The sequence below is a fragment of the Corvus cornix genome, chromosome 2, assembly GCF_000738735.6.
Source record: "Corvus cornix cornix isolate S_Up_H32 chromosome 2, ASM73873v5, whole genome shotgun sequence".
NCBI classification, from domain to species: domain Eukaryota; kingdom Metazoa; phylum Chordata; class Aves; order Passeriformes; family Corvidae; genus Corvus; species Corvus cornix.
Genome location: NC_046333.1, coordinates 135,448,155 through 135,474,554, shown reverse-complemented (window position 1 = coordinate 135,474,554; position 26,400 = coordinate 135,448,155). Strand labels below are relative to the sequence as shown.

The 26,400-nt window shown below is 39.8% G+C and overlaps 1 protein-coding gene across 2 annotated transcripts in view; it reads right to left on the bottom strand.

Moving 5' to 3' along the window:
• OXR1 (oxidation resistance 1) overlaps positions 1-25,501 on the bottom strand; it is a 276,024-nt gene extending 250,523 nt beyond the window's left edge. The window contains exon 1 of one of the 2 annotated variants that reach the window (XM_010404858.4): positions 25,338-25,501. The gene's annotated coding sequence lies outside the window, so the exon portion shown is untranslated. Of the gene's footprint in view, positions 1-24,719; positions 24,783-25,337 lie in introns of those variants that run through there. The other variant, XM_039549133.1, reaches the window with a different exon arrangement.
• Positions 25,502-26,400: the final 899 nt, after the last annotated feature.

The following is a 26,400-nucleotide window of genomic DNA, read 5'->3' as shown; positions in this document are numbered from 1 at the left end:
TGGGGTTAAGCCATGCCAATGTGAATACCAAGTCAGAAAATATTTCAGAATAGAATAGTTCAGCTGGCAGGGACTTGCAGCAATCATCTAGTCCAACTGCCTAACCAGTTCAGGGCTGACCAAAAGCTAAACCATTGTTAAGGGCATTGTCTAAAGGCCTCCAAAACACTGACAGGTTTGGGGAATCAATCGACTGTCTAGGAAGCCTGTTTCAGTATTTCACCACCCTCTTAGTAAAGAAATGCTTCCTAATGTCCAATCTAAACCTCCCCTGGTGCAGCTTTGAACCATACCCACACATCCTGCCACTGGATAACAGGGAGAAGAGCTCAGCACCTCCCCTTCCCCTTCTCAGAAAGCTGTAGAGAACAATGAGGTCACCCTTCAGTCTCCTTTTTGCTAAACTAGAAGAGCCCCAAAGGCCTCAGCCACCCCTGACAGGATGGTGACTTCCAGCCCTTTCACCAGCTGTGCTGTCCTCCTCTGGCCACGTTCAAGCACCTGAATGTCCTTCTTAAATGGTGGGTCACAGAACTGTCCTCAGTGCTCAAGATGAGGCCACATCAACACCAAATACAGTGGGATAATCCCCTCTTTGGCTCAGCTGGTCATGCTGTGTTTGATGCACCCCAGGATGCAGTTTGCTCTCTGGGCTGCCAGGGCACACTGCTGACTCCCACCAATATGCTGCCCCAGATCCAGCATCCCCAGATCCCTCTGTGCAGGGTAGCTCTCCAGCGACTCCTCTCACAATTCATACTCGTGCCCAGTGTAACTTTGTCCTAGGTTCAAAATCTGGCATTTCGACATGTCAAATTTATGATTAGAAAGGTACCAGATTAGACACCAAGAGTTAAAGCTGAGTATTAATATGATCACTTCAAGTATAGAAAAACATCCCTCAGACCACACAGGCTGTTGGAATGAACAGCCCATAAGGGTATTCACATCAAATAGTTTATTAATAAAAAATAAGGTATTTAATTTGGTATTTGAAACTATGCTCCAAGAAAATTCTGCATGGTATCTAACTCTTCCCAGCAGAAGACAAAACATGGGAATTACAGATCTTTAACATAAACACTTGTGCCTGTTCTACAGCTTAAATGAGAGTTCCTCCATTCATCAATGATGGTATTCTTATTGCTGCAAGAGGTTTATAACACCACCAGATTATAAAAAGTCTAATCAATGCAAGGTTGTGGAAGGAAGCTTGATCTTAATTTTAATAGTTCATAATTTGCCAAAATTAAAAAAAAAACAGGGAAGGAGCCTTGTATGTGCCTAGTTTTACTAGCCAAAATTTGAAAGGAAATTGATGTTCTTCCAAGACTAAATACAAGGGCTGGAGAGATGTCTTTTGGCATCTATTGGTACAATACTTCACCCAATCTCTGCATGGAAAAAGACCTTTTTGACCAGAGTACAAGATACATGGTCCAAATGAAAGGATCAAACCCGCAAATAAACAAAACACACTATGAAAAAATCCTGGTTCATTTTAATTGTTTGGAAAGTTTTGGTAGTATCTCTTGGGTAGCCTCGATGCAGGATAAACGAAGGGTCGGTGATGAGGTCTGTAGGTCACTACTACAAGCATGTAGTACATGTCATTATCTTGGTGTCCAGTAGAAACCACCAAGGGTTCTTCACAACCAAAGATGTTTGGAATGCAAAGGACCATAGCTGATGTTCAAAGCTGAATACCAACTGTTGCACGAAGGACCAGTAGGGAGAAACAAAATATGTACTGGTACTGGAAGTGCAGTGATCTGCTGGAGATCAGAAACTTTATTTTGTAAGCGTAAAATCTCCAAGAAAGTACTAGGCAAATGTCTTTTTACTTTTCACTTACTTTTACTTGTAGAATCAAACACATGGCTTAGCAGAACACTTAACAGCCTGTAACTCATAGTCCCAAGCTACACAGCACCTGTGAGTGCTGCACTTATCCTGTGTCACAAGAATGAACTGCCTTTTCTTCCCCTTCTTTTTACTACTGTTATTCTACTGGAGTTGGGTTTTCCAGAAGTCACTAGTGGACTTCTATGTAAGATGAAAACAAAATAGGAAAACTAGATTACTCCATGCTCATCTTCAGTGTAACTCTCAAAATCTCCACTGTGACAGACGAGCACATTATCAACATCGAAATGCAAATTTTCAGGAGAAGAAACCATAAGCTTTAGATTTCACCAAATTTATTTAATGGTTTTCTTTGGAAAGCTCTTTCTTGCCTCGAATCCATGTAAAGCAATAATTTCTCTCAAAATATTTGGAATAGATACGCTAAGAGGCATCTTAATCCAGTTACAACTTTTGCAGGAGACATCAGTCTCAGGGTTACATTTTCTCAAGTGCTCATGAACTCTGCATCTGCACACCAGGTCAGACGACAGTCCCTCTGGCTTCCAGATATGCCAAACACAGATGGCTGTTCTGCAGGGTTTGGGAGAGGACTGCCCAGATATCAGTTGACCATAATGCAGACCAGGTCCCTGGCTGCCAAACTACCTTCAAACATAGGATCTGCAACCTTTTTTTCTAGAATGTTTTTTAGGGAGACAGTATCACAAGAGGTAAGACTATAATATATGTTGGCTCTGGCACATCCCTGGGACTCTAAAAGACAGCTACTAGGACAACTGAAAATAATTCTTGTCCAGGATAATGTAGGTATTACAGGATTTTGCAACCAAATTAAGCATTTTGGGTAACATGGGAAACTGATTACAGCTGGTTAAGGATACAGGTCAAGCTAATGATTTTGGGGTAAAATCTCCTGGAGTGGGTCATATTCAACTGTTGGAATAGCTTCAAAGGACTCCATTGAGAGTATCTCCTAAAAAAGTGCAAAAATGCCACACTGGGAGCTGAGCCCAGGAAATCCCATTTGTAGAGATTCCACAGCTTCCAGCAAGCCAGAATACCAGACAACCTGCAGGCACGCTGCAAATCCTGGCACACCTCGTTAAAAAACAGAGACTATCACTCAGCGTGCGCAAGTGAAACTGTTCTTGCATCTCTTTCCTGGCACACTATTCTAAATGAAAATTTATCACAACTGTTCAAGAGTCTTTGGAAAGGACTGCTTTTTCCAGGTTCTAGATATTGGAATGTTTTTTTGGACAACAGCATGCATGCCCATGTCACTACCCTGCAAGAGCCTACAGATTCAATAAGTCAGACTTAACTACAGGTTTTGAGAATAAGACACAAGCAATAAATAGGTCATTCTGCTCCCCTTTGCACCCTGAGGAATCAAATGTGTCTGTTGCATAGTAGATTCTGAAAGAATTAGCAACAACCTGTTAGATGGAAACAGGCAAAAGCCTAGTGTAGCTTTGCTGTAACAAAAACATGGCACATCATCACCGAAGATCAGGAAAACGTTGTAGGATAACTGAATTGACCCTAAGACTTTTTTACCCTCAACAGCCATCCTCCTTCGGTTGAGAGAGACAGTGTCAGAGCAGAGTTCTTTTTCTAAGACAAAAAATTTAAAAGAGCATTTGAAAACTAAAGAATGTAACAAAAGATAAAGGATTTTTCCAATCTCTATAATCTTTTTTTGTGTCACAAACTTTTCAAGACACCAATCAAACCAAAAGCTAAATGTAAAATAAATAAAAATCAAGCAGCAGACAGCTAAAACAGAAGGAAATTGACTCTTAGAAATACTTTGAAATTCCAAATTCATCAAAAACTGATAAGACTACAGCTGCAATTATCTAAATATATGAAAAGAGTATTTCTACAAGCAGATAAATGCAGCATTCTTGGGTTTACTTTGCCTGAGAGAAGAAATCAAAATCTGATCAATAAGAAGTCTTGATCAGCTTTATTTATGAGCAGCTTGGAGCAACCATACACAAGTCAGATGCTGAAATACATTTTCTGAAGCCTTGAGAAAAAATAAAAATTAAAAATAAAGTCACCAAGCTGTATAGAGAAGACTAAACCAACATTTTTCCTCCATTTGTGCTAACTTGCAGTTCCTTCTGTCTGTTAACAAAATGAATTTTGTTAGTTGCTTACTTTGTACACAACAATAAAATGAAACACTTTTCCTTTTTTTAGGATTTTTAAAAAATTTATTTCACCACCTAAGAATAAGTGAAAAACACCAAGGATCAATTTATTTAAGATCTTTCATACAGGTCTGCTGAGAGGCACAGTCAGGAGCTCAGAAGTGAAGTCAGGAAGGATGTCATTGCCCTTGGGTAGCCAGCATTCATCACAGCAGGCAGCCTTTATTGTCCAGCGTGCTATAATAGTTTCTCAGTAGGGAAGGCAGCATGTAGTAGCATGATGACGTGCAAGATAATGCCTAAAAACACAAAACTGTTTGAGAGGGTCTGTTAGGAGTGAGTGTTTACAGTGGCAGTGAAGGGAAGAAAGGCAGAATGACCTGGTTCTCTTTTTAGTCATGAACGCTGGTAAACATGTTTAATTCTGTATCATATTCAGGGAACCAAAATAAGTTTCCTTCCATTATGTGGTTTTTATTTAGTCATTGCTTGATCACCTGTCTTCTGCAGTTCTCTCCTTAACTCTGCCATTATGACATCTTGTTTTCCCAAAACAGAAACTGAATATAAGCAGGAAACACTTAGGTCTTTAACATACTGCAAACTGCTTCCTAGTTCATTATATGATAGGCAGATCAATCATCACTGTCACTGAATATATTTTACTTACTTAAAATGGCTGGAGACACTGAACTGAAGTCACAGAATCATAGAATGGTTTGTGTTGGAAAGGACTTTAACAGACCAACTAGTTCCAAACCCACTGCCATGGGGAGGGACACCTTCCACCAGACCAGGACGCTCAATGCCCCATCCAACCTGACCATGAACACTTCCAGCGACAAGGCATCCACAACTTCTCTGGGCAAACTGTTCTAATGCCTTACCATCCTCAGAGAAAATAATTTCTTCTTTTTCTTATCTACTCTTTTTCAGTTTAAAGCCACTGAAGTCATTCACGGTCATTAGAATTAGCTGAAGAAAAAAGAAAACAAAAATATTTACAGCCAATAATTTTATATAGAAAAATGGGTAATTCAGATTCAAAGTCTTTCTGTGAATATTGGGCCACAGTCTAGCATGTTTAGACAAATTGCAAATGACTGCAAATTTTCCATTAGAGACACTACAAAGGTACATGGGTATTTGTGCACACACCTGCACATGAGTGAAAAAGGTATTGCTTTGCAAGATGGCCATTCTCCTGTTTCTCAGTAAGTCCCTTTCAGATTACCTTGAATCAGATTTTGAAACTCTGTTTACAGATTTGCTCCTAATTAAGTAGTTCCACTCACCTCAACGAACTTAGTTGTTATTTAGTGTGAATTAAAACGGCAGCACTTGGCATTCTACCATACCGCGTAACGACAGATTTAGTGAAGGACTAAAGCACCTGAAGGCAAGATCTAAAATACCTTCCAGAAGCTTGTCAGCTTTTCTAGTGATGCAAGGCTACACTGATATCAGGGATGTAAGAGGCATGAAGCCAAGATAGCAAGTAGGTGCAACAGATGCTTCGGTCTGGTATAAAGCTACTCAATTACGCTTTACAGAGTATCTGACCACTAATTGCAAGACACAGTGTGCCAGGACATGATGTGCTGCATGCCACCTTCACAGTGGTGCAATGTTCTTCAGTATCAGAGCCCACTCTTTTTCTATGGGAAGATGCAGGAGACCATTAAGAGTAAAGAAATACAGCAGCTCCTTCAAGACTTTGGGAGACTTCACAAATCAGTAAATATAAAAGCAATTAAAAGTTCTTCTGATAAAGATATTATTTAGCCATGTGCTGTTTGGTCAGCTTCAGGTATACTTTTGGTTAAAAAAAAAAAGCCAGAGTAAATAGATTACTTTTCTATTAGTGGTGGGAATTGGCTGCAGCCAGCACTTCTGAATAATTCACACTGTCTAGCTACTTGGTTTTGGATTAGACATTTTAAAATCATGAGGTAAAAAGGTCATGTAAAAGGAGAATGAGTTGCTACAGAGCAATAGTTAGATCCACAGTCACCATTACACTATCACTGCAGCTAGGATTCATGGATCAACTGCTGATACTCTGAATGGGCATGCAATATGAAAAGCCCTCCAGGGACCCAGCTTCCCACATAAAATGCAACAGGAATACCATCATCCCACTGCCAAACTAAAGCACCACTGACACAACAATAGATATGACTGACAGGGCATAAACTGGGTTGAGGAAAATGCAAAAATACATAGTTTTTGTGAAATCTGGTCATATTCTCTTGATAAAATTGCAAGAGAGTTACCCAATCTGACACATTTTCGGTTGGTTTAATCTTAGAAAGAAAAAGGAGTGCAAGCAAACTTCCAAGAATGAGCTGTCTCTGAGATTCCCACTAAGAAACTTCTGCTTTCTGTGAGAAAGGGAAGAGACAAGCCACTGGATTACTATTTTACATGCCACAGCAGTAACAGTTTTTAACAATTTTAATTCATTTCAAGTACCTTAATAGAAAACAAACCTACTTGAGGTTCCTTCAGTTTTGCAGATATTTTGCTTTCATGCAATTATACTATAGTCACATTGCCTCTCAAGACAGTTTCTACTGAGAAAACCAATTAACACTCAGCACTTTAAAGAGGTAGAATTTAATAGTTTGGTGTTCACCTTTTTTTAGGCAGCTAAATGACAAGCAAGATTTATTTTGCATAATAAAAACAAGAATAAAAAAAGAAATAGAAAAAGACAACAGGTCCATCAGGGGAACACTTAAATACAGCTTGTTATTAATCAATTTATTTCACGCAGTGGTTTCTAAGCAGAACAAGTGTATGTGTACTGTGAGCCCATAAAAATAATGGGAGTGAAAAACTGGACACTCTAATTCTTAAAGGATGTTGATCACGGAGGATTAAAAGCATTGCATAAGAACATGAAAACAGCACTAGGCCCTCTGCTATGGGATAATGCAGTTATTTGAGAAATCTGTGGCAGAAAGCCCTGGCTTCCATTTTTATTTGTGCAATTTAGGTAATGGGGAGAATGTATAATGCTTTTCTGATGCTATAGTGATGAAGCATATCCAGAACGAGCAAGGTCAACAACTGTATCTGTTTACAAAGAGTCATATTACAAATCTGCTAACTTGCATCCTGAAAGCTCCTTACTAAGCCAGATTAACATGGAGTTTCTGTTTATCATCCTGACATAGCTAAAGAACATAGCCCAAAGAATAGAAATGGCTCCCTGTTTCCGACACTGTAAACTCCACTAAGAGCTGCCTGCCTATTTCTTGAATTTACAGTAGAATGTGTACAGTATTTCCAAAAAGCTATATAGGAATCACAACTCATCTATCCAGGTACATCAAGTGTAATCTCATCTGTTGGCAAAATGGATTTCTGAAGGTTGAAAAAATAGTTACTATATTTTATCAATAACTTAGGCCCGCAGCACATGTAGGTATGCAAACCATAATTAAAAACTCTTTGGCAAGCAATGAATGAACAGAACCACCATGTTTAAATGCTTAAATTTAGTGGGGCACATACCCCGCTTATGGAGGTTTATGGAGATTTTCATTTTAAGTCGTTCAGGACTAAGTATATGTAGCAAATTACAGTGAGACAAGCAGATTGCCTGGATTGCTCCGTCTGTCACCCTACCGAAGGGTATTACAGTGGGCCTGCCCTTTTGGGAAGCAGAACTACTGTTTGGAAACATATTTGCTTCCATCAGAAATCCCATTTTGCAGTGAATTCTGTTTTTCACAGCTCTAAATATAGTTTTTAGAACTGACATCCTTCCTTTCTACTAAGATTAAGTTAAGGGTGCAGAAGATGATAGAAATTGAAGACTCAATATTACACATAAACAGAACTTGAGCAAAAAGTTAGTTCACATATTCTGCCTTTTAATAAACTAAATATTAATTACTCTAAGCCCTTAGTCTACTCCTGGGCTAGAGAATGCAAACCATCATTGTTAAAGACATGCTGGTTTATGAATACACAAACATACACAGGAGAGAAAACAGAAATGAACAGATATCAGTACATATGTTTAAGATGAACTACAGGTGAATAAAGTGGCCCAGATGGCAAGCGATGGTGGCAGAAGCATGCCCTGGGTCCACACCTTCTCCCAGAGGGGCCTCCTAGCAGGCATCCCTGCCCGAAATTACAGTTTCCCAAAGGGGGGTGGGCAAAATATAGAAAATAGGAAGATTGTACAGCAGGAGCACACTCCCATGAGACTGTGAAGAAAGAGGGCAAGTCACTCACAGAGTCTACTGAGTATCAGATTTTGGCTGTGATCAGGCTTATCTTTGAAACGATTACGTTTTTATTTGCTGCCATATGTCTATGACCTAACTATTGTATTTTGCAGCAGCCAAATGCAGGCAAAGGTTAGAAGAGATCGTTCTTTCTGCAAAAATAGTCTTATCTTTTCTTCTTTTTTTTTCCCCTAAGCAGTTTACGAAGGAAAATCAAATCTAAAATGAAAAATTGCAACACATGAGACTCTTCAAGATGCTGCTGAGGAACTTCTCTTTTTGCCTTATCTCAATGCTACATTTTCCCCTAGTTTTCTTCTCGATATGAAAGGATGCTGCTGGGCTTCTTTTTGTTAATTAGAAACAAGATCTCAAGACCAATCTTCTTCAACTGCAGAAGAAACTATTCCCTCCATGAATACTTCACACTGATCCTCTGTTATATGACAGGAATTTTAAATATTGTAAAAAATTGCTCACAAAAGGCTGACTCTAAATTACCAACTTTCAATTGCATATGGAAGAGTGACATAATACTTCATCTGACAGCTAAAATGCAATTTAACAAAATAATTAAACGTTCCCATTCAAATTAAGCTATAATTTCCAAGTCGTACGTGCAATAGAACCTAAAGAATCTGCAAGAAATCTAGGTCAAAGCAATTTTATATTTGACATTGTGAAATAAAAAAAAAAAGTTAAGAAAATAGATGAACCCACATGAAAATTAACATGTTTGAGAGAGAGAGAGCCAAAGTCACAGACAACATAGATCAAGACAACATAGATCAAATAGGACATGATACACTCTGAAACTGTATGTACACACCTAAATATACTAAAAAAGATTTCCAAAGGAATCACTCTTTATTTAACATGCCACTGGTCAAAGTAGTCCCAGTCCAAAACAAATAACTTCAAAACAAGCTGCACCAGAATAACAGTTTGGATTAATATCTTCTCCAGATGGAGTTTTCAACTTAATGAATAATAAGTAGCATGAAATCTTGCTGCCAAAATTATACCCACTCCATTCTGAACAGAGGAGGAAGCACAGAGATGAACAGAACACTTTAGGTTGCACTAACCACCCTAAATACTTGCTCCTTCTAAAACAGTCCTCATCCTAAGCACTTGAAAGGACACGTATGATGAATGACTCAAGATATTAACATCAGACCATTCACTAAAACACAGACTACAGAAATTTGAAGGAAATGTGGTATGACAAGGCCAGAGCTGGATCAAAAAACCCTATCAAACTTCCAACAAAAGCCTGTAAAATAATTTCAGTGCTTAACCCGTACATAGAAATTTGCTTCACTCAAATAGAAACAGCAGACTGATTTCACAGCAGGGAGCCTCTTGACTCATAAAGCTGAGGTCATAAAGTCACTCTCAAGAAGAAATTAAACTATAAAGCAAATTAAAATTCACTACTCCAGTAATGAAACAGCACACAGGTTTACTTTGTCAAATGAGAAATATTGTAGAAAATATATGAATCACACTGACAAGGAAGTAATTGAGTAAAAACTACAGCACTTTCAAAAGTAGGAGGCGTAAGATTCACATTTAGATACTCAGGAAAAACAACAATACAACTAAAGAAACTTAAAAGCAGGTTATATTGATTCCAAAAGGATCACTGTAAAATATCTCATTGGAAAAGTGCTCAGTTTGTTAGCATGCTTCTAACATCTAGTTTTGTGCCCAAACACCTAAGAACGACTCTTTGCTTTTAGTTTTCCTATAACATGTACACAAACAAAAAAGAAGTTAAAGGGTTGAATTGAATTACCCATACTGCCACTTACAAAACATGAAAAGAAAAGATGCCATTTTCAAACTTAACCTGAAAAATGAAGACCCGGTATTTGTGAGGGCTGAATTTAAGAAAATAAGGTAGTATGTCAAGTAGTTAGTGTCATCCATGGATAGAAAGATGGACACCTTCATTGGGAAATTCAAGAGAGAGTTCAACTGTAGCTATGCAGAATTAAATGATGGAGCCTGGAGAGATTAGGCCTTGTGTATGCTGTGCTCTGGCATGCAGCTTTCTGTCTGATTTCAACAGTCATCTCCACACACAGCTCTTAGTGGCTTCAGTAAAAGCCCAAGTATTTCTGAACTTCCAAAAACTAGTAATAATTTAGCATTGCAGAAAATAATGTCTAGCAATGACTGAATTAATTCTATTTAGGCACAGCTAACACCCAAGATCTAGAACTGCAAAAAATATCAGCACAGACATTACACTGCTTTGACCTTAGCATTGAAACAGAATAGCCAAAAATATGAACCTTTTATTGTGATATTTCTTCTGTTTTCTGGCCAATTACACGTTGAGGCATAAGACAGGAGCCACAAGAACCACATATACTCTAAAGTCACTATGTTTTGCTTTTATCACTAGGAATGCTACAAATGCTACCAATACTAGAGTCTTCGTATTTTGAAGATAATTGATGCCATGACAATTAAGTTCTGTTGAAGCCCTAGTTTCTATCTTGTGAAGCTGTAATTCCACTAAAAATTCAAAAGAGGAACAATCTCATTATTTCGATTTTTCAGAGAACCTTGAAATTATGAACTGTTACTATTGCTTTCTGAACCTTTACCAATCAAGTTGTTTGAGAACATTCCTTAAAAACTACTTGAGACTGAAAATAGCATGGAAACAGAGAAGGGACTAAAATAAACTTTGAAGGATTCAGAGGTACTTGCATTATAAAATTAAAGTGCAAGAAGTGCTGAATGACAGTAAATGGTAATTGAAAAGACAGATCTCAGATAGAGAAGCCTCATGAGAAAATATCATGAAAATGGCAAGTACTTCAATTTTAAGATGGATTTACAATTGTCTATTTGTGAGTGTTGATAATACCTTAAAATCAGTAAGACAGAAGTGAAACATATGGTGCCTGTATTCAAGTCTCCATTTGCAGAGTTTTAAGGTTTATAAATGCTCACATGGGACATTTCAACTACAATACAGAAGAAGAAAATTGGACCTAGTTATGCCTTTGTAATGAAGTTAATTATACATTAATCTTTTTCTAATTAAAACTTAGAATTGGTTTTAATATTTTTCCTATTCTTTTTCCTAACATATATTTAGTTGCTTCTTAATGCCCTTTACTTGGGAAGTCATTATTAATATGAAAACCATCAAAAAGATTAAGTAATGCATTATTTTATTATTAGATTCAACTCTATATGCAATGATATCAATAATAACAGTGCTGCTAGCTCAAGTGCTACTAAAATGACACTGGACATTCATTCCACTGTTTAGAAGTCTCATTTTTAGGATTACAAGAGTAGAATTGAAATCAGGATTGAGCAAAGACATCACATATTAACTACCAAAAGTTTGGACAGATCACTGAATAAAAGTCAGAAACCTGCCAGCTTTAGGAGGCTGTTCTCAGCAGGTTAAAACAGGAGGTGACCAATATGGGAATCCCCTAGATCTCATTAGCTAGGAAGGAGTTTTTATGTACTCCCTCAGTTCCAGGTGGAAGTCTAAAGGAAAGCCTACATGTGCGTCATTCTCAAGCTTAGCACTGTTCTTTTTTTAGCCAAAAGGGGCTTATCTTATCACCCTTCTTAGCTGTGATGTCCACATATAACCTGAGAACTGCATCATCCCAAAAAGTACAGGCAGCACACAGGAAATGGGAGATCCAGACACTCTTGTGCCTTGCAAATGCCTAACTGGACATTGTTGTTAGTTCAGCTTTGTACATCTCGTTAATGTAAAATCATACTGCTTCCTTTCTCTTAATTCAGGTAAAATTGATACACTGTAATAATTAAGCCCATGCCTGCAAGTTTTAAAAACTCGTATGGCTTTGTTGAACTACAGTGGAAGTCACTCTTTCTGCCTCGCTGGATGCACACACTAGTTTTGCACCAACAGCGAAGATTCAGGCTGTCTGTATTTGTGCATAAATACTTTCCTCTATTCTGTTTCAGGTATTATACTGTGGCTATTACGAGCAGTTTTCACATAATTTCAGACTGTCTGCATTAGGCACTTTTCCCAGCAATATTCAACTGTGGCACTCACAAAGCAATTCAGGGCATAAGAGGAACAAGACTGACAGAGCACATTCTTACCCAAATTACTTCACCACTATCCCAACAGAACATACGAGGGCACAAATTACCTTCTGCTCACGACAATTGCAGGCACATAATGGGGATGCTGGAGAACAACAGAGCCCTCTGACAGAAACCAAACACTATCACATAATTGAAATAAAATTTCAACACTTGTCAGAGGTTATTTATTTAATGTTGGTGCAGGCTTACAAATTCTCCATTCATGTAGAAAACTCAGTACCACTACTATAGCTGCAAAAGTAAGAGATGGAGCTGCCTGCACCAAAATAATTACAGCAGCTTCTGAGTCACAGACAAAAATCTGGCCCATGCTGATACATTATGCAGAGCATCTATAAAAATGACTGTGCTGATAGCATTAAATAAGAGCCATGACCATGGAATGGGAAATGTCATTATTGATTCCACTATACTGAATTTATCCTTCATACAACGAATACAGGGACATGAAAAAATGAACACCTTAAAAAGATAATGAGAGATTCAACAACAAAAGATTCTACTGTCTACTCGTTTTTATTCAGGTCACCCAGTATATAAGGCAATACCAACCAAAAGATTTGAACTGTGAACTGCAATGTTTCAAGGTCATTCCTTTCCAAACATAAACAGGATTTTAGCAGAAATCAAATTAATTGGAAGAGAATGAAGGGGGGTTTTTCTCTCTTCCTGTAATCTCTTTGTTTTACAGGCAAGCACAGTAGAGCTACTTGTAATTTTCGAAACAAAAGTGTTACACAAAATTCTATTGTAGAAAAAACTTGTACAAGTTATTTTTCTTGCCACATCTGGCTGGACAGTGCAAAGAACAAAAATGAGGCATTTGTTCCTATCTACCCTACAATTAAAATACTCAAGGGTTTATATCACAGAACGAGTTCTCTCTTCCAGTGTGCTCTGACCACACCATCAACAGCAATATGTTTTGCAGCCATTCTGTCCATTGGGGTGAACAGCATTTAGGCACCACTCACATGTAAAAAAATATCATAAAATCAGTGGTGGTGCACCAGAAAAAGCCTCATGTGCTTTTAAAACTGATTAAGAAAAAGCTACAAATTCATACTCTCAGTAGCATGCATATCCAGTTCATGGCACCTTAGTTCTACCAATTAGCCAGAAGGTAGAGGACAAAAAATACACATAGACTTAATAATATTAAATATATAAATATAAACATGTAATGGTTGCTTGTCTATTGACAAAGAGAAGGTAGGAATATTCTCTGCACATGGCTCGAAGCAACACACTATCTGACCCTTCACTAACACCTGGGAAGAACCTATCTTTCACTACTTGTTGATTTGTAGAGCTGTTTAAGGAAAAATTATACAGCATCTTCCATGTGTTAAAATAAAATTAGTCAAAGTCTGTTCCTAGACTCTAGAGCCTAATGACACAGCTCTTTAAGGGAAGGGTTAAACTTCTTTGTTTTACTGAGGAGCTACTGTTGATCTGTACAGTTTTATTGGGATTAAATCATAAATTCATAGTAAAAACTAACATTAACATCTGTTGGTAGGAAAGATCAGAACTAGAACTTCCAAATATAGATAACATGCAAGAAGAAAAAAAAAAAATACAAGTTTAAGCATGAATTCCAATGTAGTAATACTCTGAAAGAGACTAAGCTATAGTTTCTCTAATCTCCTGTCTCAAGTTCTATTAGTTAATACCTTAATCTAAGGTACAAATTAAAAGCTGTTCTTGTAGCTCACCTTTAACCAACCATTCTCAAGTCATTTTATGTGACCAGGCTCACGACCATTTTTAAAGCTTTCCCCTAGTGGTCTCACATAAACCGCTTCTTTGCATCAGCATTTTTTTAAAAAAGTAAAAATTAGTGTAGCCTATTAACAGTATTAAAACTGTACCCATAATGACCAAAGATTCAAGAAAGCCAAAGTATGCAGAGGCAAGCTAGATGATTTGGGGTGGGCAGGGAGAAGTTTTGAGCCAAATGGTCACCTCAGATCCAGTGCTGGGCTTCATAATTAGGAGTCATGCACTCTTACAAATACATTAAATCATTATTACATTGTATAAATGTAAATGCTCATTTGCACAGAGTCAAACTTTTTCTTCGTACAAAGTGATGCATATATTTTATGCATCAATACCAGTATGTTCTCTTCAAGAGCCTAGTTGAGACAATATCAAAACAAGTAAAACAAAAAATTACTGTTTCAAAGAACAGAAACCTTTTCTGAATGTCACATGCTAAGGAACAATCATTACAGTATGACAGTAATCTTGTCTTAGCTGTGATGATTTACCAGCCAAATGAAGAAGACTTGCCTGTGTTCCTTCTAACTGCTCTTGCACAAGGCAAAAGATGTGTGTTTGGAGAAATCTTAGAAGGTTACAGTTTGAACTCCTTCAGGAATAATGTTGCATTTCTAATCCACAATCAAGGAATGGATGATAAGCTTGTTTCCTTTGGAGAAAATACTATCATTTTATCTTTCTTTACCTGTGAGGAGGTATGATTAACAATGTACCAAGAACAGACTGGAAGATGTAATAAGATTGTCTTTCAAGCTACCCAGTTACAAGTATCTTAAGCATAAAAACATTTGCTGGATTCAGATGTCCTATAGCTCAGAGCTGGTCATAATCAATCATTTATCACAATTCAATTTTTATTAAATGGGAATCTTCCTAAACAAAGACTAAAACACTAGTGGTTTAAAATTGCAACAGTCCAGAACTCCAAACAAACTTGAGTAATTTAATCCTGGCATGGAAACTGAATGCTTGATGCACTGAAATTTGCATGGTGCCACTGTGCAAGCACTGTGGTATAAAATGTCAGGTAAAAGCATCTAGAACACTACAAGCTGCTTACACCAGCTTCACTGCCCCATATCAGTCTGTATTTCTGTAGACTGGCACAATTCATATTCATTTTTCCCCACTTTTTTCAGACTACTCCTTAAAATCCTTCTAATAATCATCATAGAATGGTTCATGTTGAAAGGGACCTTAAAGATCATCCAGTTCCAATCCCGCTGCCATGGCAGAGATGCCTTCCACTAGACCAGGTTGCTCAAAGCCCCATCCAACCAAGCCTTGAACAGTTCCAGGGATGGGGCATCCACAGCTTCTCTGGGCCATCTGTGTCAGTGTTTTAACACCCACTTAACATGAGGTGACCTAACTCATAGGTATTAAAGCACATTGGTGACTGCTTTTGCCCTCACACAGGTATAAAACTGTCCCATTTTGGCAAATGTGAATTAATATACCTGAAAAATATTTACAGAGCTTTGGAAAATACAGTTATTGTGCTTTTCATAGGAAATTATTTAAAACCAAATCCTCCTATTATCTAAAGATCTACTGGTCTACACTGTGGTTGCTGGCTTACATAGCAGTATGCATTTGGAAAACTAAACCCAGAAAACTGATTTACAACATGACTATTTCAAAAAAGTAGAAAAAATAAATGCAATTTTTTAAAGTATTTTTATTTTTTTTCCTTACTCTTCTTCCTTTTGGCTTTACTCAGACAGCAACAGGGACGGGTACTCTTGCAATAGTGAGTTGTAATTAAAATAACTGCAAAGGGCGGTAGAAAACAGGATGCAATTAGCAGTTATGGGAATTTAGAGATCATGGAGATGGAACAACTTCCTCCCCATCAATGACAACTTTCATATTTCCTCAAGATTTCCTTTATTTCAGCTGAAGAAAGCCCCATGGGTTCCAACCACTGCTCTCTTATGTTCCCCAAAGGAGGTGACACAAGATGACACATCAATTCATTTGGAGAATTCATTTTTACTGCCCACTGCCACAAAATCTTACAAAACCTCTGCCTTTGGGTGGGGACCTGAGAAATGGAAGTGGTTTGAAGTGACTGAGGGCATACTAGGAAGAGCAGTAACAAGTTTGCATTCTGCCTGTGCAACAGTTTTACCACATGTCTCACTCACAGGACCCTGAAATGCAGGGAAAGCAGAAGGTAAAGGAATTTGGGGAAAATACATATGGGAAGGTGATGGTATCTTTTCTGGGTGTTTCTCAATATGACTGTATTTGGAATACCTTCCCTTCAAAGCTCCAGTGAGCTCAAGCCTTACATCTAGGTATAACCTAAGCCTTGCTCAAAACTTCCTGCAACACTTACTGCAACATTTGTGACAAAACTGCAGGGAGACAATTTGCTTTTCACTGCGCCACAGGAAATAATTGGATACAGATTGCCCAGCGAAGTTGTGGATGCCCCATCCACTGGCAGCGTTCAAGGCTTGGTTGGATGGGGCATTGAGCAACCTGGTCTAGTGGGACATGTGCCCATGGGAGGGGGGTTGGAATTGGATGATCTTTAAGGTCCCTACAGATAATGTCTGGTTACAATTCATCACCACATGACTCTCCTTCCAAACATTGCAAACTCCACCCAGCCATGCTGCTCCTCCACCTGGGCAACAACAACCACTACTTCCACCACTGGGTTTAACCACTTTGCAGACCTCTGCTAGTGCTGTTGGATATGAAGTACATATTTATTAGACTTCCAGCAGACAAATAACATCATTTTGACACCTATTTCCTTTATGGAGTGTAAGGAAAAGTATCACACTCACCAAAATCAAGAACATTTGTATCTTCATTCTGTCTCACTTGCTCCTGCCTATATTTACTTACTCTCACTAATGATTATGGAGACTGTTACACAGATCTTTTCTCTCATGGTCACATTATCAGTACAAAGAACTTTTCTCCCCCAATTCAGAAGGCTGGTTGCAGTTTGATAAGGACTTTGTTAGGTCCAATAACCTCATATACTGTGGCTGCTATTTTCAACACAGTTAAGAACCACATGTCACCAAGCACCTAAACAATCTTCTCCAAAAGGATAGATGAACAGGTTTACACTATTTTCAGCTATGTGTTCACAGAGCACTTCACTTCTTTCCACAAAGACTGTTTCAACACTCAGAGAACACCATTTACTGAGTAAGCAGATAAGGTATCTGGTGTCCAGTCTGATCAGAGTTGTTCAGCCTTTAGCCTTAGGGTACTCTAGTTAAGCTCTGCTAGGATGCCAGAAGTATTTCCTTATGAGCCTCTCCAAGGTGATCATCACTACAGTATCAGAGTATTTCACCAACATTAATGAACTGATCTTCTCTATGTTGTGCAGCTAGTAATATCTTCATTTTACAGATGTTACTGCCATTTCAAGTTAGTGCCACCCCAAAACTTTCCTGACAATTTCTTACACATAGCTATTACACTGTTCCCATTTTAGAGGTGTCTAAGTCTCCATTGCTTCAGGTAAAACTTCTCAGAGGAGCACAAACTCAGGTATGTAAGATTTCAGGTGAGGCAGACCTCAATTAAAAAAAAAAAAAAAAGAAAAAAGAAAAAGGAGGCGTGACAGTTTGCATATGGAAAGCGTTTCACAGTCAAGTGTTACACATGGACCAGCTAATTCCTGCTACTATCATCCTTTCTGGCATATGGAAACTGCATGCAAAGAAAGACACAATTTATTTTTGCCATGGTGATATAGTAATGGCAACAGAAGGTATGAGTGGGGATTTTATCAGTAGTTTAAATACGCACATAAAATTAGTGTGGTTCTTTGAAAACTATTCAAGCAGAAAGTACAAGGGGATTGAGGTTTCATGTAGAAGTGAGATTGACTACTAATGAATTAGCATTACTCCTACATCCGTAACATTTCACTGCAGTTAGTGTTCATATTGACTCTAGGAAAAATGAAAAAAGGAAAAAAAAGGTAATAATCCCAGAGTAAATTACTGAAGACCTGCAGACACTAACAACAAGATCCCAATGGAGAATTAAAGCCAGAAGAAAAAAACATTTTGTTTCCCGTTGCATCCTTTTTTCTTGCTATTATTTCTTGTAATCCTGGGTAAGAGTAGTTTCCTTCTCTATAGGGGATTTAAAAGCTGTTAAAGTTTCTCTTTTCAGATGCTACAAAAGATGTGATATTAATTGATCAATCATCTTGGATATCCTTTTATCAACAACATGGATGCCCTGGCTTTTTCGTGCAACAAAATGCATAAGAGCACTTGGAATTCAGCTGTCAAAGATTCAGATGCCTGAATAGATTGGGTTTAGATCAACACTATATAAATATCAATTTCTGAAATAGAACAGTATTAATAATTTAAAATCAGAAAGGAAGTATAAAGAAGACTCACAAGTGAATCCAATTTCACTGCAGTGACTATAAATACTAACATTTTTAGTATGCTCGGTATTATTTATGAAATATTATTTATTACTAAGGCTTTATATAGCTACGGTAAGATTAAGGAATATCTAATAATGTATTTACAGTTATTTTAGAAAATATCTTCATGGAATCTGGTTGTGTTATGCCCTGGAGAAAAACACAGTCCTGACTATAGTATCAAAGTCATATCTTTGTATGCATGTCATATATAAAGTTTATGTGAAGTTTCTGGATACTATTTGTCTATGCAAGTACTTCAGTTGAACTATGTTTTACCTATGAAATTTGTTTCATGTCTGTGTGTCCCAAAAGCATTTTATATGAAGGAACACAGGAGGCAGACAATTCTTTTCTGTTTCCACAAGTCAAGTTCACCGTGAAATACATGAGAATTGTATTTATAATGTCTAGAAGGAAAAAGCATATCAATTAAGTAGCCCTGCTATGTGTTCACATTGCATATTTTTTCTCCAAATTTGGTACTTGGGTGGGTGAGATCATCCACTGAAGACAGACAGGATGGTTTCTAGTAATCTGTCCTGATGACTGCGAGAACACCTTCCAGAACAAAAGTGCGTGCAAACAGTATCAGCTGAACAAACAAGGTGCCTACACTTTCAGGAGGTAATACTTCCAGAGTCACCCCAAGTCTGATACAGAACTGCTACAGTTTTGTTTTACATGGTCAGTGGGAAATACCTTGTGGATATAATATGCAGCTAGCAAGAATTTCTCTTGCTTCTTTCCAGTCCTGTGAGATATTTTCTCTCTTATGGAAGGTATTAGTAGAGTTCTATAAGCTATGAACACCTGCGACCTTGTAAAGCTTTGTTTATTGTACAGTAGGAAAATACTTTGACAATGGATGTTTTAGGATTTTATCCAATCACCCCAAGGGGTGGTTGATCCTTTGACCAATTAGACTATGAAAAAAAAAAAGTCTATAAAAGAGTTGCAAAATAATTAAATAAATCAATCTTTCTGCACAATTCCTGCCTGCTGGATCTCTCTTCTCCTCCCTACCACTGCGGGACACTGTGAAAATACCTTACATACATGATTGCAAATATGTCAGTTGTGTTCTTCAGAGGGATGCAAGGGGTATGTCCCAAGCTGACCCAAAGTGCTAATCTTTGGTCATTGATTACTGAAGAATGTGTAAACTACAGCAGTGCATCTTGCACAACTAAGACTCCCATTCACAGCCTAACAAAGTTCCCACCATCCACAGAAAATGGTCTTGCTTTTGCTAAGATCTGCTTAAGCTCTGCTTAGTGTTCAAAAGTTATTTCATTCATCTTTCACTGTTGGCCACTGACAGATTTATCAATGAAGTATAAGACAACTTGTACCAACTTCACCATCAGAGATTTCTTTACATTCTCTCCTTCCTAACAGGCCACTGATTTTTCTTGCCCTTACCATTTAATTTGTGTATGAAGTTACTACATATCAGGAAAAGCATTTACATCCAGGACACAATAGGTGCATAGCTTCCAAGAGACAGAAAACAGTCCAACTGACCACACACAAAAATAAAACAGGATTGAAAATACGTAGAAAGCAAAAGGTTTGACGAACTCAGTCTTATCAAGAGGTCTTCATCAATTGATACAGACTTTCCTATTAAATAGTTGGACAATAAGTAGCTCTTTGAACAGGCAGATAGCCAGACCTGATAGCTGGAAGTTGAATAAAAACAACACTAAGCTAAAAATTAGTTAAAGTTAGCAAAAACTTAGGCTAATTAATAACTGGAAAGCACACAATGGATTTGGATGCATTCCCAAGTGTTAAGAGGGATTTACTCCAAAATTTTAAGTTAAGAATAACTTTTTTCTAAGTGGCAAGTCTCATTCAACCAGGAATTTACTTGAGTCATCCAGTTTCTGTTACACAGCAAGTCATTTGAAGACCCTCAAGGTCCCTTCAAGTTTTACAAGGCCTATGGCTGTCTGGGGGAAATCTCCTTGTCCTTCACAAGTTTAACTCTCCTTTTCAAATCAGTCAGGCTTCCAATGTTGATTAACTATTATGCATGGTGGGGAGGGGAGGGTAGTGAATAGGGCCCAAACCATATGGAATAAAAGCTCACTAGAAATATATAAATTGATTTAGACTTATCACTCTAAGCCTAAAAACAACCAGCTCCAGCAAAAAGAAAATAAAGAGGAGACTGATACGCTTTTCATATTCTCAAGCTATTCGTGAAGGAACTCACACAATCCCATTTTTTTCCCTCATGTTACCATCCCCATATGGGCAAGGCATTATTACACTGGCCCCAGAGAAAGTCCAATCCTTTATTTTTTGACAGGCAGTGTTTTTGCAATCTGTGTTCATGCTCTGCTGAGAACTCCATTTGACACACATCCAACTTGTAGGTAGCCATCCTCTCTTCCCTTTGCTCCCATGTCTAACACTCCTCTCCTTTCACGATTTCTCAATCAGCAAATAATAAAGATAATTACTGTATTTCTGAGGAGTAACAAAGTGGAGCTGAATGGTCCTCATGAGATTTAAGAGTTAGGGAGGCAAACCTAAAATTAGTTCTCAGTACAATATCTGTGGAAGACTGGCATAGGTTTATGATTTCCCCCCTACTTCTCTCTCTGATTTTACCCTATTAATAGGAAGTAGAATAACAAAAAAAAATCTTAATATTTCTTCTATGCCTGTTTTGCCAGAGTAATGTAAGAAAGCAGGAGGTCATCATCTGCTTCAATGAGTAGTTGAGATACAAGCAGTAGCTTTATGTACAGGAGAAACTCACTACTTGTACTGCTGCAGCTACAGATAAGATTTTTCTGTGACAGAGGCTTCTGCTCCATCTGAAAGATTTTAACCTGCAGATCAAATAACTTCCTGTCTTAAACTGTATGACACATCACGAGATATCCAGGAGCTACCTCCTCCATATCTATATCTAATCTTCAGTAAAACTTGTTGGAGCAGATGCTAGAATAGCAGGGTAATTTACAGCTCACTGCTACAGTGAGCCACATAGGCATCTGTTCCCTGCACAAAATACCACTGATGATATTAAGAGAGCAATGTCTGCTTTGAACACCTGAAGTTCTTTCCCACCAGCTTCAAAACATGCACAATTCTTTGCCTATCTCTAAATGGTCCTTCCTCCTCTGATGGCAACAGTTCACGCACCAAAGACACCCTACTTAACAAATATCTGCTGCAATGAACAAGGAAGCCATCCCACGTTTAAGTTAATGGCTCTATTTTACAAAAGTATCAGTATCTCCTGAGCGAACCCATTCACAGACATGTAGCAATCTTCTGCTAATCTGACACCCGACCATGCTTGTCGGTAGTAGCTGTTTGCTTCTGTAAGGTTGTCACCTCTCATACGTTTCAACAGTATGCTTAATTTAATGTTTTTGCTACAGTAACTTCAGAAACAATAGCAACTCACTAAAGGGTGAAGAAGTAAGTCACAGTAGCTCACCAACAAAAACAAATGCTCACAGACCTTGCAAATTAACAGCTGATCATTAGTGCTGACAATCCTAGACTACTGCTTTCTGCTACCAGCCTTAAAGGACCATCATGTCCCTGTGAAAAAATTTTAGCCATTATTATTAGGGTTTGAGTGTTTGGAGACTGGGGGGGGGAAGGGGGGCATGGGGGGACAAGGAGGTGTGTAGTTCTTAAAAGAAATTCAACTTGAAAAAGTATTTTTACATTTCTTTCCATGGTTCTATTATTCCCCCAAATCCAGGAGCAGTAAGTATGTATATCTCCTGCAGTGCAAGATGACACACCTTGTTAAAACAAACAAACCCATGGAAGGTATTTCTTTAGATTAAACAAACAATGGAGAAAAAAAGTTTTCAAGGAAAGAAAGATATGCACTGAGAAAGAAGATTAGTTACTTTTTCTTTCCTTGAAGGGAAACAAAACTGTGCAAACCCTGCAGCTGCTAACTAGACATTCTCAAACAACCAAAATGTAACCCCACTGTTACTCAAACAATTTTCTCATCTCCACTAGTTGGGCTCAAACCTGGACAAGAAATGAAGAATCAACTGAGACTCTACAGGAATTATAATTCACAGCATAAATTTTAAGGATATCCCTATATGGTCTATTAGCATATGCTTTGACTATCAAAGAATCCTTATCTGGATAGGATGCTGAAATAATTCTATTAATATGTATGAGCTCTGGAACTAAAATAAATAGTATTAAAACATCCTAACAATAAAACACAAAACAAGTAATTAAACAAAATATTACTCCAAGAACATAAGGAAAGGCATTTTTAGCATTCTGACTTTGAAGATCTCTCATATTTTAAACAAATTTACTTTTTAAATACCTGGTATTTTTACAGATCAAATCTAATCACGAGAAAAATGGCAGGTTGCCAAGTACAAGAATTTCCCTCCTTATTTCTCACTGTGCTGTCAACATAGGCTGTTTTTTCTTGCTGCATTCTCTTATGGCCTTTTGCAGCAGGAAAAAAGCATCTACTCAAGAATTCAATTTTCCCCCATTATTGCATACTCATAAAAATGGGACTGACAGGACAGCAGTTTATTCATGCACTAACCAGAGCCAAATCATACAAACTGGCTTTCAGAAACCCACAGATCAATTGTTCCTGTCTGGGAGGGCTGCCTTGGCGGGCAGAGGTGGGGGAGCTTCATTTGGGAGAAGGGAAAAGTTGAAGAGTTGCAGAGGTATGGAATCCAGCAGTCTTCCTGTCTCCACTGCATAACGCTAATTAACAGAATCAAGAATATACACAGTAGGAATGGCATCTTCTGCGTCTGTAACTATTTTAAAATGCATCTAAATTCTGACGAGGCTTAACATGCAGACATTTAAGCTTACATGAATATTCATGTCTGAGTATTACACCAAATCTAAGTCATTGTGCAAAGATAAGCATGACTTAAAAGTGTTAAAAGTCGGGTCATTAGACTGACAACACCTACAGGCATAGCCAAATGAAAATTAAGAACGACCGTCCACCAAGAGCACCTTACTGTCCCTCAGTCCGATTCTTTCACCAGTGACACGCTAAGCAGCAGTTTTGTGACATCAGTTTCACAAAGCTCCTCAAATTTCCCTTCTCCTACTATGAATTTAATTAGAAAACTATCTTAATACAACTTTGCAAACATCAAAAAGCTTCCTTTGAATAGGGAAGCAGCTTCCAAAACCTTTCCTCGGTTTAGAGCACAGGAAAAGAAACTAGCTAGACCATGCCACTTTCAACGTTAAGTGAAAAACTTTACATTCCCTAATATTAGGAACACGTAGTGTTAAACCGATTTACGTGTGAACGGAACAATAAAACAAGCATTTTTAAAATTAATGGAAAATCCAATTTTCAGAGGCAAAACCCTCGGGGCATACTTCGGTGTTTGTTGGTTACTGGCAATAAGTTAAAATACTGTACCCCTTCTAAACTGAAAGAACACCCAGAATAAATTGTCGCACGAGAAAGCAAAAAACCTGTGTCATTACAGTTCCTCTCCGCAGTTTCTTTCCTGCGGTACCATCAGTTAAATCAGAAACTCCTCTGAACACCGCAGCCTCGCTGACTATCACGGTGCGCTGGCTGCACCGACACTCGCTCGGTATTTTCGCATCGCGCCCTCTCCGCGGAGCCAGCGCAGCCGCCCGCATCTCTCAGCGCCGCTCGCAGCCAAGGACCGCGCTCGGACCGCACCGCGCTCGGACCGCACCGCGCCGCGCTCGGACCGTCCCCGCCGGCGGGGCCGCACACGCTCCGAGGGGACGAGCGCGGTCTCCGCCGCCGACCCGCGCAGCGCGGACCCGCCGTGGCCGAGCCGAGCCGGCCAGGCCGCGAGCCGCTGACCCCGGGGCGGGCAGCAGAGAAGTTGCGGCGGCCCCGAGGCGCGCACCGAGGCTCCCGGGCGGGCAGGTGCAGCCGGTCCCGCCGCGCGTCCCGCCCGGCGCCAGCCCGCAGGGGCGGGAGCGCCGAAGCCCGAACCCGAGCCCCTGCCCCGGGCCGCCCCTGCTGCGCGGAGGCGGCACCAAGGCAGCGGCTGCCGCTCGCCCGCCCGCCCGCACCCGCACCGCGCCCGCACACAAACTTACTTGCGGGCGGCGGCGGCGGCGCCCGCGCCCTCCTTCCCGCCCTGCGAGCGAGCGCAGCCCCGGCGCGGCGGCCGCTGCCGAGCGCGTTCGGACATGCTCAGTCCCCCCGCCGTGCGGAACCTACCACCGGGGGGGACGGGGGAGCGCGGAGAAAGAGGGGGCAGAGCTGGATGCTACCAAGAGGACGCGCTAAAAATAGGCGCCGCAGAAAGGAACAGCTGGGGCTTAAAGCGGCAGCGGCCGCCTCGGTGCCCGCAGCCGCGGGCGAGGGCCGCCTCCTCCCGCGGCGCGGGCCCTCCCCGCCGAGCCAGAGGAGAGGCTCTGGAACCGCGGCCTGGGCTGCCGCGGGGCTCCTGCCCGCGGAGCCAGAGGAGGAGAGGCTCTGGAAGCGGGGTGATGCCGCGATGCCTGCGCCACCGCGCCCGCGTCCTGCCCGCGCCTTTGCGGCGGGAGCGCTGCGGTGCGCTCGGCTGCGGCTGCGGCTGCTGCCGCCGAAGCGCGCAGGGGTGCGCGGGCACCGGGAGGGCTCTGGGGAGCCTCTGACGGGGCGACTGCCGGTCTGTGCCCCCTTTCACCCCAGCGCCGGGCCGGGAGCGTACCTCGGGCCGGGCCATTTACCTCAGGGCCGGGGCACCCCTGAAGCGGCAGCTTCAGAAATGAGGTCTAGATAGTGAGGGAGAGGATCCCGAGCGGCGTTTTCATGCGGTGTTTCTCTGGAGACATCTCCACGCTGCTTCGAGGCGTTAGGTTGTGCGGACGAGGCTTGGCGGGTGACAAACACTCAGGAGCTCTCCCGTGAAGCTCAGAGCAGTCAGATGAGAATGTGACGGGTGCGATGCGAAGAGCGTGAAGAACAGCCCTCCTAAATATAATTTTCTAGGCTGCAAGATTTATGCGGCAAGAGAAATTACATGATCACTTTTCACTGACACTACGGTGTTTCAAAACTAAGAGCTGTTGAAATTAAAAGCCGCCTAAGTATTTGTGAATGGGAATTTCTGATGGGGTTTTTAAGCCGTGGCTTACCATTCTCTACCTTTCTAAAAGACCGACAGGAATAAACAGAAGAGCACCACATTGTTTTAGATTTATGTAGATACTATGAAGCCTAAAATTGTATTACCCTAGCAGGAGTTCAGAGGTATTACTGAATTCTGCTTTTATGGATCCAGAAAATTGCTGTTGCACAAAAAAAATCTTTACAGTATGAATACTAAACAAGTTCTAAGAAAAAATATCATAAAACATCTGCTTTATGATAACTTGCTATGCTGATGGCATCATGTACAACGGTATGTACAGTCAAGACTACCTCATTCAAAAAGTTTCATTCATTTCATTAGACATGAGAGATCACTGGAAGTTTATCTTAGTCGGAGCTCTGACACAGCCTTCAGCAAAAACTACTGCAGAAAAAAACCCTCAGTTACATGTAGGTGGGTATAATCAGGAAAGGAAGTGTTACTTGTCAGTACTGTCAAATAAAGTGAGAACAAGGAAGCAATTTCCCTTGCAGACTGACATACAATGGGATAGGTTATTAGACAAGATTGTGTAGGTAACTGCTGCAGTACTTTGAGAAATGAAAGATGACGTCATGAAGATTATAGTATTAAAAAGGGAGTGAATCAGGTTGTACTGGGTTTTTAAGGTCAAGCTTTTGTATGTGTGGGAGGAGCAG